The sequence below is a fragment of the Pinus tabuliformis genome, chromosome 5_2 (genome assembly GCF_031772625.1).
Source record: "Pinus tabuliformis cultivar Carrire ecotype Pingquan chromosome 5_2, CPIR1, whole genome shotgun sequence".
NCBI classification, from domain to species: Eukaryota; Viridiplantae; Streptophyta; class Pinopsida; order Pinales; family Pinaceae; genus Pinus; species Pinus tabuliformis.
In genome coordinates, this window is record NC_142306.1 from 1,050,858,803 (window position 1) to 1,050,873,814 (window position 15,012).

Consider the following 15,012-nt stretch of genomic DNA (forward strand, 5'->3'; position numbering starts at 1 on the left):
CCAAAAAAATCACAACTCACTTTATATGTGACTTGCTCATGTGAAATTATTTTTAATTTACCAATTTAATTAAAAGAACAAAATTTTTTATTTGTGTATATTACTATGAACATTATACAATATTATGTGGAGCTTACATCTCTACCATTTACATAATAATTATTGATTATTAAATTAAAATTCTAGAAACTTTATTTAAAAGATAATTATCTATCAAAAGATAATTAATGAGATTTTATGATTAAAATTTTCATTTCCGAGGGGATTGCATCGTGCCTTGGCCACACAAGCCCTTAACACCACTGGATTTTTGCCCAAAGAATTCTAGTGACCTTCACATCATAGAGTGAATTAGCAATGCACCTCATCCTTATTATTTTTCTTATTAAAATTATAAAAATTACATTACTTCTTTTCATTAATTTATTTTTAAATTTCAAAATTAAAATCACATTACTTATTTTGATGAATTACTTTTTATTACTTTTCTTTATAATTAATTTAGTATATATATAATTACATCTTGAAAATATTTTTAAAAAAATATAATTAAATTAATTTATAATTGTTATTTTTATTAAAAATATTAAAATAAATAATTACATTAATAAATGTCTCTATTTTAGGGTTTCCAAAATTTTAATATAATTATCAATAATTATTAAGTAGATAGTAAAGATTTAACTTCCCTAGAACATCATGGGATATTCTTAATGGCATAGACAAATCAAAGTTTCATATCTTCAAAGTAATTATATTATTTTTTCTTTTTAATTAAATTGTTTAATTAAAAAAACAATGATATGAAGCAGTGTTATGTAAAGTGAGTAGTGATTTTTTTCAACTTAAAATGAGTTATGATTTTTGAAACATGTTGTATTAATAAGTTATAGTATTGGCTCATTTATAAATTGAAAATTTCCATAATAAAATAGAAAACAAATTTGTTTAATTAAAACACATATATAATGAATTAAAATAAAATTGTAAATTAATTAGTAATTATGATTAAGATGTATCATAAAATAAATATTTTGATATTTATTCTTAATTGATGTTTATCCATAACTACACTAATTTAAATTGCGTAATATATACCATGCAAACAAAATATATTAACAATCCCATCCAAAATTATATTTACCCATTGAAACTGAAAAAGTCAAAACCCACAGATGCAACAGTTCCACTTCCCACTTTGCTGTGATCTGAGTATTTTCTGCGAACTTGCGTTGTGTACGAATGGAAACAAAAAAGAGACGCGAACGCTCAGACGCCCATGTTTTAAGATACACACCATACCTTCTCGATGATGTGCCTGAAAAGACGTACACCAACCAACTTTGTCATTCAGACGTACTCACATGACAATGAAGTCAATGGGATGAGCGCACACTCCACCATAAAATGGTACCCCCTGCCCGCCGCCGTAGCTCTGTGGCGAGCCAATTCTAATTCGGAGCCGAACGAGGTTGGACACGGTTCTACTACCCTGGAAAAGCTTATGCAACTGGAAGACAAAGCGCGGGCATATAGGTTGAGAATGGCGGAACGGCTGAGCGTGAGCAAAGGCTCATCCAAGATAACCAAGAAGTCCACGCCCCGCCCGGCTCCCAAGGTTTACCACATTCACCGATCGTGCTTTCGAGAGCGGGTACAGGAACTCACAGGGAACGGTTTCGAACCCGCGACGCCAGCACCTCCCGCAGCTTCCAACGGCCGCTTGAAGAAATTCGCTCCGCCTCCGCTCGGCCCTACCTCCGCCCAACGTTTAAATTCCGATCTGTTCCCCCTGTCCCCAGTCCCGATCCTGTTCTCGCCCTTGATGGACTTCACTCCGATGGATTGGACATGGGCGGACTATAGATCTGCGTCTCCCATTAGCCTGGCGTACAGACACCTGGCGGAGAGCCTCGCTGAGCAGGCGGAAAGGAGGACCCAGGTGGAGAAGCCCGCCGCTTCGCCCCTCTCGCCAACGTTCCTTTTGCAGTCGAAGAAGAATTCGCGGGATTCGACGTCGAGTTCTCCCAACGCTATATAGTCTGTACTGCCTGCAACCTAGTCCCAGGTGTCGGAACCTGTCGTCCGCGACGTTTGGCCTCGGCAGCCCCGGAAGCTTTGCTTGTTTGGACGTCGGGACCATCTAGTAGCCACAGGCAAGCTTTCACGTGAATACATGTGAACTGATAACCCAACTGTCTATGTATTCGTTTGTATAGTTATCGCTGGACATGATCGAAGTCCCTGATCAGTTGGTCCCCTCAACATAAACTTTGCATAAATCCGTTAATTTTTTCGCACTTATCTCAAAGAAGATTAAATTTACAGATTTTGATTAAATATATTTATTTTTATTTTTTTTATTTTTTTTTTGGAAAAAATTGAATAAAACATTTTTTAATTTCAAGTTCAGAGATAATTGTGATTTATATAGGGATATTAGATGATGATTAATGTCTACTAAGATTTATATGGCCCTAAAGAAAGTAAGAGATTAATGAGATTTTTTTAACATTTTTATTTCTATTCTAAAAATGATATAAGAGAAGGGTTCCCAAATCATCATAGTTTAACTAGCTTAAAATGTCAAGAAGGTTAGTATTGTGACAAATATTTTGAAAATTTACACTGAAATGAGTATAAGATGGACAATCTAAGTGATTTTCATCTTCAACGCTTTTAGAATAGCATAAGTGACAAACTCTTTCATCTCATGTTCTTTTGGGAATTGGCCAATGCCCAATTTCATTCTGAAGCTCATAAGAATTAGTTCTTATATTGGCAATGTTCATTTCTAATGGGCAATTTCACTTTCAAACTTATGAGAATTAGTTCTTGTATTGGAAATGTTCATTTTCTTCTTAACACTAGTCAAGATAGAAAAATATAGAAAAATAATTTTGGCTGTTGAGATTGGGCTTGTTTGCCTCTTTATAATATAATAGTTCCCTTTCTCACTCGGGCTCTTTATTGCCCCACATTTTTTCCTTAAATTTGGGAATAATAATATTTTTAATATCATCTAGAGTCTACAAAATGATGATATTCTACTTTATTCTCCAATGGTCCAACCAAGACTCAACATTCTAGTGCCACCCTTGCTTCAGTCGAAAGTGGGGGTTTTGGCTAGAGTTAGAAGAAATTTAAGGAAACCTTTTGAGGTCCATGTTGTATAACCTCTTCTTATACATAAAGCACCTAGTCATAGCCATGATTTCAATGAAGAAATTGTTTATTTCAGTCAAGAGGATAGGGTAGGGAGTATTTCCTTTAATCTTGAGGTTGCAGATTATAAATCGTTTTACGATTTGTTGAATCTTCTTCCATCGTCTCTTTAGATATATTGCAAAATCAAACCTCATATCCATATAAAATAACAATACTGATGAGAGTCTTAAGTAGGGGCTCTTCTTTTAAAACCCAAATCCAAAGATGTGTTAACTTACAATTGTTTTCAAGCCCATAGTAAGCTTTCCAACCTCCATTTATCATTTTCTTAATGTTATAACTTCAATTGATCTTATGATTGATGTAGATTCCCATACATTCGTATGAAGGAACTTTCTCCAAGGAGATGTTGTCATAAATGAAACCATCATAAGTGGTCTTTTTGAATTTAATTATCATGACTTCAATTTTGTTGGTATTAACAATCATATTCATCTTGAAGTAGAAATCTTGAGGAATTGTGAGTTGCTTTCTGAGATGAGATCATAATGGCTCCTTGCGAAAAGAATAATGTTGTCAGCATAAAGGAAAAGATTTATGACCATACCAATGAGCAAGACAAACAACAACTGTATCTCTAAACACTCATGTAGCTTATCAATATATATGCCAAAAAAAGTAGGGGATAAGGGACAACCTTGTTTGACTCTGATTTTCTTCGGATGAACCCTCCTTCATCCTAAGCTTTGCAATAACATTATCATACAACCTTTTCATAGCAACCCCCAACCAGTGGAACGATTATCTCTTCTATCCTCTTCCTTAACTTTGTTCTAGGAATTGTGTCAAAAACTTTTCTCAAGTCAACAAAAAAAATGGTTAATTTTATTATTACAAAATATTAAGAGTAACAAGATGGTTCACTGGTGAATGATATCTCTTGGCTTTTAGCTCTTTTACCATAGCTTTCAAACCAAATAATAATCTTCTTTAAAAAAAAAATCAATACAACTACAACTAGGCTAAAATATGACTAACCATAATGTTCATATAAATATATGTAATGCTTTTATTCCACTCTTTAAAATAGGCTCAATAAAACTCTTTATACAAAACTTAGGGAAACTATGTTTCACTACCCAATCAAAAAGCTTATGTATATACATGTTGATAATAATTTCTTCCCTTCTATAAATTCTATAGCATTTTAAGGCAAGGTATTGGGCAGTACGCTTTGTCACAGTCATCCTCATCCCCTGGGTTCCCCGCCTCGTCAGCAAACACACTTTCACCTGAATTTGAGTTCCCTAAACCCACTCGCGTCTTGAAGATTGTCAGTTCAGATACCAGGTAGTGGGAAGTACACTTAGCCCACACCCTACAACACATGGCGTTGTTGAAGATTGTCAGCTCCGATACGAGGTACTGTGCAGTACGAATCATCAATGCAGTGTTTACCTGCCCCAGGTATTGTTTGAAAGAGCTTATAAGTACCTACTCTGGGCAGATGGAACTTCTTCCTTCCATTTTCTTCTTGTCAGTTGGTTGGAGGAAGAGGCAACTGGGCAGGCTTATCACAGGGGTAGATTCGACCATTGTCACATGGGGGTTGATTCCATCATTGTTACTATAATTCAGTATAATTTGTAAGCGAACCACACTGCCCAAACACCGGACCAAAGTAAAATATAAAATTTTGAACCTGCAATCATTAGACTTCAGTATAGCATTAGCCAATTTAGCTGCCCAGAGACTCTAGATCGATGGAACCATTTATAAGGCCCTTTGTAGAAGAAATATGTTGCATGATCTACATACTTCACATCTACTGTAACCCAAATCCTCATGAGTTGTGCTCATTGTCGTCATATACCCTTGCTAAGCTGTACACAGCGTCTTTATGAATAAATCTCTAGAGCTTTTGTTAGGAATAACCAGAGGAATACACTGTTCAAACGCAGTAAAACAAATAGGTGACCAAGAGAATATTTTATTTTGAAGATTTTGTATCATATTTTTTCATAAAATAAAAATATGAAGTACACAGTGTACTTCAAGTGAAGAAGAATGTAGTTATTGTTAGATTTCCTCTAAAAATACATACATGAATACTTCCTATTAGCAAAAAGGAATCCAACAGCTGTCTGTGTCTGTATCTTCTCCCCGAGAAACGAAATAAATATATCATCCCAGGAAGGTACGCTCAATGATAAATTCCCATTTGTATTTTGGATTGAATACAACCTCAATGATAAAATAATTTTAGCCAAATTACGACTGAGATTGAAAGTCCTTAAAATTATGCATGATGTCTTGTTGAATGTTCTACTTTATTTCATCAATCCTCTCAATTCTCCCATTGTTAAAAACTCTCAAACTCCCTGGTTCACAGTTATGGTTAAAATCTTTCAAAATCCGTAGTTCAGATTCATTTTGTACGATCTGTGTTGGTTCAATGGATTTAGCCACACAATCGTCCCATTGACTTTTGTGTTATTTAGAAAAGCAGCTGTTTTACCATTGGTTCTCTCAATTCTCCTAATGAAACACATCGAATCTTTTTGTAGAAATTCACCTCGTGTCATAATGAAACGATCTTTGATAATCCATACTTCTATAATCTTTCTTTTATCATTCTTTTCCTCCTCGATGTCGTTGGCACAAATACCTTTCCATATTTTGATTTAGATTTTATTGAAATAGCATTGTTACATTGTATTGTAACTGATTTTTTGTACAGGTAAATTTTTATTTTTCGGTCGAGTAAATGGCCAACTAAATAGCTTCACCGTGTAAAACGAACGGTCTAATGAGCCTCTATCCAAGTAACTCTCCATTTTCTGTCAAGTAAATCTCAGCTATATAGCTTCACCTTGTAAAAGGTTTAATTAGAATTTGTTTTTATTAAAATTATATTATTTTCTTTTGGTAGGTAAGCACCCACGGGGATTTGAACCAGTGACCAATCGCAAGGAGTGCCTTAACATTGCACCCATTCACTGTCAATCCAAAGCCCCATGGACATTAAAATTTATATTATATAATTTAGTGCATGAACTAATAAAATGTAATTAAAATTATAATTGGATAATACGTTGTAAGGCGTTTTCCTCTAAAATCAACTTCCCTCTCACTGTACATGTACATTCATGGGCTCTTGATTTAGGTGTTAGATGATTAAAATAGTTTCACCCATCCTATTGATTTGACTTGTATTAAGTTAGTTAGAAATTTAATTACAAATTATAGTCACACGGATCAACCTCGCCATTAATCGACACTACCTGGATTACCCTTGCTAGACACTACTTCCAGGTGCTTCTTCCTTTGGAACCCATTTCCCTCCTATGAGATATACCACACTCGGTGCGTGAAGAGATTCTGAGGGGTCTACTCAATGTTGATCTGATTGGGTTCCATAGATTCGATTATGCGAGGTACTTTCTTTCTTATTGCAGTAGGATGTTGGGATTGGAGTATGAGTCCAAGAGAGGGTATATAGGGCTGCAGTATTATGGGTGCACTGTGGGGATCAAGATTATGCATGTGGGCATACATATGAGTCAGCTTGAGGGTGTATTGAGGCTTGCTGATACCGAGTGACGGATTAGTGAGTTGAAGGCAAAGTATGAGGGCAAGATTGTGCTTTTGGGATTGATGACATGCACATTTTCAAGGGCATAGGGTTGAAACTTTTGGCAATGGAAAAACTTCTGTATCAGCACCCAGAATTGGTTGGTAAATTGGTCATGGTGCAAATTCTCAACCCTACACGCGAGCGAGGTAGAGATGTTTTGGAGGTCCAGGAGGAGATATCTGTCACCTCAGAAAGGATAAATGAGTCATTCGGAACTGAAAGATATCAACCTGTTGAATTGGTGTAGAGACATGTTTTGTTGCATGAAAGGGTTGCATATTACACAATTGCAGAATGTTCGGGATGGTATGAATTTGATCCCATATGAATACATTGTTTGCAGGCAAGGTATTATAGAACTAGATGCCAGATTTGGAATCACATTTGATAACCTATAGAAAGTATGTTGGTAGTTTCCGAGTTTGTTGGATGCTACCCCCCTCTAAGTGGAGCTATTCGTGTAAATCCCTGGAATATTGAAGCTTTAGCTGATGCTATGAATATTGCCATTACAATGCCAGATGCTGAGAAGCAAATGAGACATGAAAAGCATTTTAGGTATGTCAACACTCATGATGTCGCCTTTTGGGCCCAGAGTTTCATAAGAGACTTGTAAAGAACTTGTAGAGAGCACTCTCGAAGCCGATGCTATAGGTTAGGATTTGGATTGGGATTCAGAGTGGTGCGTCTTGATTCATACAAATCTCTTATCTACAAAGGTACAAACTTACATAGAACTTTGTCTTTGTATAATTGTGTGTATCATGTTCTTTTTTGTTACAAATTTAAATGAGTGATATTAATATGCCTCTGCTTCTTTTCCATCTACGTCTTCTTGGCTTCCCAGAAATATCAAGTAGAAGGCCGAAGGTGTAGACCAAGAAAGCCTAGCCCATCAATACATTTGGGAAGAGATTTTGTACTTAAGGCAGCAAATTTGAATAGTCCAAGGAGTACACATCAACATTGAACCTAGAGAATGCTACTGAATTTAAACCTAGAGTGACCTCAACTCTCCATCAGAGCTTGACTTTTAAGGCAGCAGACATCAAATTGTTCTCATAGCTTTTGAGGCTAGCAACCCTCTATTAAAGGCTTAAGTTGTTTAATATGGAAACAAAGTTCATTTTCAATATGGAGGTTGTCAAAAAACCATCTTTTTTGAAACACAAATTTGTTGAGATAGTTGATTTGTGAGAGACAAAGGCAGTGGAAAATCCAGTTAGCATTATCTTTAATGTTGTGCCAGGAATACAATTCTATATCCCATTCCTACACCTAGAAATAATATGATCCATATTAGTTCCATTAGAAAATTGGCTACCTAGGATGAATCCTATGCCCTCCCAAAGTTATCAGTTGTAGGAGTAAATTCATATGCTACCCAACTAGATTTGGGGAAAGATAACTTCAATTCTAATTTCCAATGTAGGTATGGCATTTTATTCTTTGAAAAGCTTCAGATTAGTAAGCTTTCATCTCTTATAAAAAATCCAAATTTAAGTAACCATAACATATCCCTATATATATACATTAAATTCTTAAATTTTGTAATCAAAGCTCTTATCGATACATTTAATTCATTGCCCCATATGCCTTTGCTTCTTCTCCATCTATGTCTTCTTGGATTCCCAAAAATATCAAGCAGGAGGCCGAAGGTGTAAACCAAGAAAGCCTAGCCCATCATTTACAGGTCTATTTGGGTACATCACTCCCGACGATCAGATTAGTGTAAATAGGGTCTATCAAACCCTAATTCAGTTGCTACATGCACTAGACATGGCACCTCATTGGGTGCTTTCATCCATGAGAGTTCCTTGACTTCAAACCCCGCTGAAGTGCTTCCTTGGGTCACCAGTGCACCCCTGGTCAGGGGTAAGTGCTCTGCAGAGTAGGTAGCCCCATTCAAGGCTGCGTTGTAGAGCACTTAAGCCCACTCAAGCCTGCACTGGGCGAGAATCCTTGAAATGATCATTGGATCCTAAGTATATTCCTCCTTTCTAGAGCCTTCTAGAAGGAACCCAACTCCTATCCTATCAAGATGAGCTCGACTTAGGATAGCCTTGGATCATCTAATCCTCTATCCTCTCATCCCTTTGAACATGGAAACTAATCATCCAATTATGGAAAACCATTCAATGCCATATTAATGACAAAACCACTTGCATTCATCTATAAATTGGCCTCCCATCATAGAGCCTAGGGGATTGGATATTATAGAGAAGTATTGTTGGTTTAGAGACTTAAAATCATTGTCAAAGTGATGTTATGCTGCTAGATTGATGTTGCTATTGGTGTGATGAGGGCTTGGACTAAGCTGGCTGAGTAACATGAGATCGAACCACATTGGGTGTAACTTCTCCTTCCATCAATCAATAATGTTGTTTGTTCCTTTTCCAATACTTTTGTCTATATATATATGATGAATGTATGTTGAAATGTTGTTGATTCCATTTGTTTACGATAAATAGATCATATGATTTGATTGTTGTCGTCTTCTATTTATGTTGGCAGGTGCCAATTGAGCGAATTCCATTTGAGCGGGAGAGACGGGAGAAACTCAAAGGAGATCAAAAGAAGCGAAGGATCACTAGTAGGTTCTTTTATCTTATATGTTTATTGTAGGAAAAGGTTAAACATCGTTACTTCAGTTGTGCTAAGTGTAACTACCCACTTAGGGGAGATATAATTATCCATAGGTATAAATTCTTTATAACAAATTAGCGACCATACTGGGGAACGACCATCATTCCTAGTAGTTATCCCTTGTCTTAGCAGCACCAATAGACTTTGCCTGAGTTCATTTACCTATATTCAGTCATTTTGAAGCTTGTTTGGTCAAAATGTGTGCTTATTTGTGTGTTGATAGTGCTCTCTGGTATCAACACATTGTTGTTCTTAAAACAGTGCGTTGCAGAGAAGCCTTAACCTAGAGAACTGTCTCCCACTCAGGGCTGCGTTGGTCCCTGTCAAGCCAAAAGCCCATCTTTTTGCTTGATTTTTTCCGAATTTTTTCACATCTTGTTTGCTGAATGGTCAACGTTTCTCTGTCCCTAAAGTCCAAATTAGCATTTCTTTTCCATGCCCACTTTGGCTTTGTTTGTTCAATGTTTCTTTATGTTTTCTTTATCATTGTCGAATCAATCCCAAGGTTAGTTTACATTGATTAGTCTTTATTTTTCTGAAAAAGAAACTGTCGTAAAGTCTTCGTTTCTTGTGAAAAGCATTTATTGATCATTTGTGTATTTAGTTTCTTTATCTTCATCTAAAAATTAAAGGAATGAAAAGAAAAACATGCATAATGAATTTAGAAGTTTGTGTGTGCATGTAGGAATGGTATAGGGAAAGTTGCATTAGATGTCCTCTATGTTATTTGTTTAAAGATTATGATTGCTCTATCCCTTTTAGTTACGGTTTTCATTGTTTAAATCAAATGAAAAGAATGTTTCCCATCTTAGTTGCATTCTACGAGTTTCAGAAACATCACGCGGTGAACCTGAAAGGCAAACTTTTAAACAAGATCAACTAAAATTTATCTCAATTAACCTAATGGAGCATTGTAACTTAACGAATAATATTTAGAGGTCTAGGCTAGAGACATGTTTCGGCTTCGTTAAACATAGTAGTTGTCACTAACGGTCTGTGATACATTCCAAGTGTGATACCTCATTCCACATACGTAAGTATCTCATATCTCATCCACGTACTTTCGGGTATATCGAGCGGTGTTATAGTACAAAATGTATAAGGGAATGCTCTCACTGTGCGGTTTCACACTAGACAACGCTAATACGAATTGGGCCTCCACATACTTTTGGGTATATTTGGGAGGACTACATTAGGTTGCTATCCATCCATAGGTAACTGAGTCGGCCACCTTGTATATTGTGATACACCGAAAATAACATTCGAGGAGATTACCTACACATATGTTAAGTCCTAGGCTCCTCTGAGGCGGTATATTACAGTTCATAGTTACTTGGTAATTATTTTTCCTAGATTACCCTCCTTTTGTTTATTTATTTTTATAATAAAATCAATCAGCAATCATGGAAGAAAATCAACCTTTACCCCATCGTTCGTGTAGGACAGCGAATAAACCGCCTTTACTGGCTGAAACTACACCTAGTCGGCGAAAGCGATCTCATTTAACTGAGTCCAATACATCACAAACTTTTGGTTCTTCATCTGATTTACCAGAGTCACCTATACTAGTACGTACTGCGATTCAAGTTACTCCTACTATTACTGGTTTATCTCTTACTGAAGTGGAACCTCTATAATTACCTGAGGACACTGAAAGTGAACTTAGTGAAATGGTAACTGAAGTTGTCCAACAAAATGTTGATCCTTAACTAGAAGTTGTTCAAGAAATTCATCCTGAACTTGTTGTTCTTTTACCAAAACACTTGGATCCTAAATTTGAACAACCAAAAGTTGTTCCCGTACTGGAAAAAGATCGATCAGTTTATCTTCAGACATCTGTAACTATTGAGACTTCTCCTTTCCGCAGAGTCAAACACCATAAATTTCTTATGAACCTGATGGTGAAATCCTTCCACCCGGTTTGATTGCTATTGAAGTATTTATCCTTCTTTTCCTCGGTTAACTTATACTACTCGTCTTGATCTTGTTTACTTTCAAACTCTCGTAGATTCATTAGGACATTTATTGGGTCATTTGATTATGGTTGAAATAACATCCCAGACTGTATCATCTGTTACAACTGTGACAACATCTACTGTTGCTACATCTTTGATGTTTACCACAACACCTGAGTCACATCTGTATGGTGGTCCATCCATCCCACTGGGTTACCAATCATTATCTGGAACTCACTTCGGTGTTTCTTCTAGTCCATGGTCTTTACCCATGTCGTCCACAAGAATTTTACCTAGTTCTTCACTTACGGATACTCAACAGTTTGATCCATCAAGTCAATATCAAGCTGCTCCATCTGGTTACCATCCAATGTATCCACTTAACACCAGATTACCTCCATATGGAGAAAAATATGCCCAATCTGCTTATTCTCCATACTCTGGAGGGTCACCATATGGCAATATACCATCATCTTTAGGTCCAACTTATTCTGGAATGATTGTTTGTCAATGGCAGCCTACCATGCCTGTTCAACCAAGGCTTGTGTATTCATCAAAACCAATACGACTTGTTTCATCCATACCTACTACGCTTGTTGTTAAGACTTTACCACAGTCGCAATCCCAGTTGATTGTATCTCAACCTTTGTAAGCTAATCCTTCAACCTCTTACCCTCAAGTTTCAAGTCTACAGACTCAGTCTTCTCAGACCATTTTACAACAACCATTTGTGTATGAAATCCAACAACCTTAGGACAGTTTACTATTAACTAGGATGACTCAGACTTATACTGGTCCAATTTATCCACAACCTGGTCAAACTTATAATGGTGGGAAACAACCATTGTATCAACAACCGTGGCAGCCACAATACCAACAACATCAATTCCAATAGTACCAAACTTATCCTAGACTTGGTCGACAACCCTATGCTAGGTTTGGTCAACAACAAGCTTACCGAGGTTCTAGTCAACAAGTCTATGATGGTTTTGGTCAATAGCAAATCTATTCTGGTTCCTAACAACAACCTTATACTAGATATTCTCAACAAACCTACCCCTATCAAGGTTACCGATAGCAATTTCCTTATGCTGGTATGCAAAGGCCTATTTCCCAGGCAGTTCCATCTTACCCTGGTTACGCTCAACCCGACCTAAATCGACAGTTGCCTTTTGTCGCAACACTTGAATTACCGAATTTAAATCGGCTTACTAATGATCCCATTCTTTATTAAGCTTGGTGGCTGGTCATTCCACACAAATTGCCTTATGAGATTCTTAAGTTCAATGGAAACCATGGAGAAGATCTGTCCAATCATGGTATGAATTTTCATTTATGGTATTCATCCAACTCCCTAAATGATGATTCAGTAAGACTACATCTTTTCCAGTGAATGCTCACTAGTCCGACTGCAAAGTGGTATATTGAATTGCCACGAGCTTCATTTGACAACTTCATAGCCTTAGCCACTACATTTTTAACCCATTTCTAGTTACCCATCAGATATGAAACTGGAACGGAACTGTTGACCAACTTTAAATAGACCACTGCTACTCACATTTCTGATCATATTCATGAGTGGCGTTGTCGTCATCGAATGGTCAAAACTTTTGTTCCTAGTCAGATTTTAGCTGAGTGGTTTATTAAATACTTATTGCCATATATCACCGAGGATGTGGTTAAAGGAGGAGTTGTTACTGAAGAGCAAGTAATTTTTCCTGCCTAATACTTAGACTTGATTTACACCTAGTATGGCATGCTCTATGATAAGATTCCAAATGCACCTAGACCAGCATTTACTGTTCCACCACCTCCATCCAGTAAGGACTCTCATGGCGGTGACAGTGTGACATGTTCTTCAAGCACTCAAACAGCAAGTAGACCATCTAGTCAAACACTTGCTATTTCAAATCAAACCTCTAATACACCTAATAATACACTCACTTCCGAAATAAATGTCATGTCATCTGAAAAAGGTAAAAATGAAAAGAAACTTGGAAGCAAGAAAAGGGGGAAAACCAAAAAGAAACAAAATCCTCCCCCTCAAGAGAAATCATCTGATTCCTATTCTCTGGCAAGGAAACCTTGTTACCCATGTTTAATTTGTAATGAGGAGCACTTTATGTGAGATTGTCCTCACTGCTCTGAAGTCTCAAAACTTCTTAAGGCTTGTAGTACATTCGTTGTGTTAACAGACCCTTTTCCTAACCCAAAGACTCATTTGGTTGCTACAGATCATGCTTCCACTTCACAAGTTCTTATGCTATCTGCCACTAAGCGTAAGACTAATGTTTTGGTGACTACACCAAGTAAATATTATGGTAATCCACTGTCATCGTCGAATAACTAGGCTATAGATCAACCCAATACTTCGACTTCGACTTCGTCTGACTCCATTCCACCACCCATTGCACCAGAGTTAACAATAAAACCACCGAAGGGAGTTGTTCATAAATCTACATTCAATCCTCAATCTCAAGCAGCACAAAATTATAACATAGTAGAAGATTTGTCTCAGTTACCTTCTCTATGTCGAAGATTGAGGTGCTTCAAAATTGTCCCTCCCAAAAGCATGCTTTATTGTCAACAATTGGTGGAATTGATCCAACGGATTCCAATCTCGTATTTTTTAACCATGCGGGTTACATGCCACAAGTACCAGCACAATTAGCCTTCTTGATCCAAGTAAATGCTTTGAATCACCTCATTCACTGAACCATTATTGACGACGACACATCTACTTGTATCATGTCAATGAATTGCTGGAAAACACGTGCCTCACCACCATTGTCACAATCACCTACAATGTTAAAATTTTTTGACGATCTCATTTATACACCTTGTGGAATTTTAAGTAACATGCAAATAGAACTAAGGGGAAAAACTGTAACTGTTGAAGTTGAGGTCGTTGATGGACCCCTTGACTACAATATTTTACTAGGAAGACTATGGGTTTATGCTATGGCTGCTGTGGTTTCGACATACTTTCGTATGATCGCTTTCCCTCATAAAGGTGGAATCGCAGTAATAAAACAACTTGCCTTCTTCGCCTCTAGTTCACAGGCAACTGGGAGCGTTCTGTTAGTTCACGGACCTCCGCTATCTCTTTAGAACATTGGAGTAGGTCTCTTCAGAGATTCTTCCCTAATGGGCACTTTTTCACTACTGTCACCATCACAAACAGCGGAAGTTGCAAAAGTTGAGATTTGCAACATGATATCTTCCAATTCATCTAATTCATGGAATATTTCCAATAATTCTGAAGTTGATATGCATAATGAAACCATGCCGCTAAGCCCAATTGATCTTGCATAGCAATCAATATTTTTGTCTTGCGCAACAAATCCAAATCCATCATCACCGATTGTATGGGTTGATCATTCGTTAGAATATGGTACTTCCTCTGATCCTTTTTCATGTACATTTTCTACTGATGAAGGAATCATCCAATCAATGATGACAGAAGAAGAACCATGGGTAGATTATCATCATCGATCCCATCTTCTAGATCACATAAAAGATATTCCAAATGAACTAAATTGACCTTCAATCGTTGATTTCCTTTCAAATTTTGTATTTATAGACACATTCGATTCCAAACGAAAC

General features: G+C 36.8%; 2 pseudogenes; both read left to right on the forward strand.

The window, feature by feature from the left end:
* The first annotated feature begins 1,312 nt into the window (after window positions 1-1,312).
* LOC149162845 (uncharacterized) lies at window positions 1,313-2,291 on the forward strand (annotated as a pseudogene).
* A 2,264-nt stretch (window positions 2,292-4,555) lies between these two features.
* LOC149162846 (alpha,alpha-trehalose-phosphate synthase [UDP-forming] 5 pseudogene) overlaps window positions 4,556-15,012 on the forward strand; it is a 33,979-nt pseudogene continuing 23,522 nt past the window's right edge.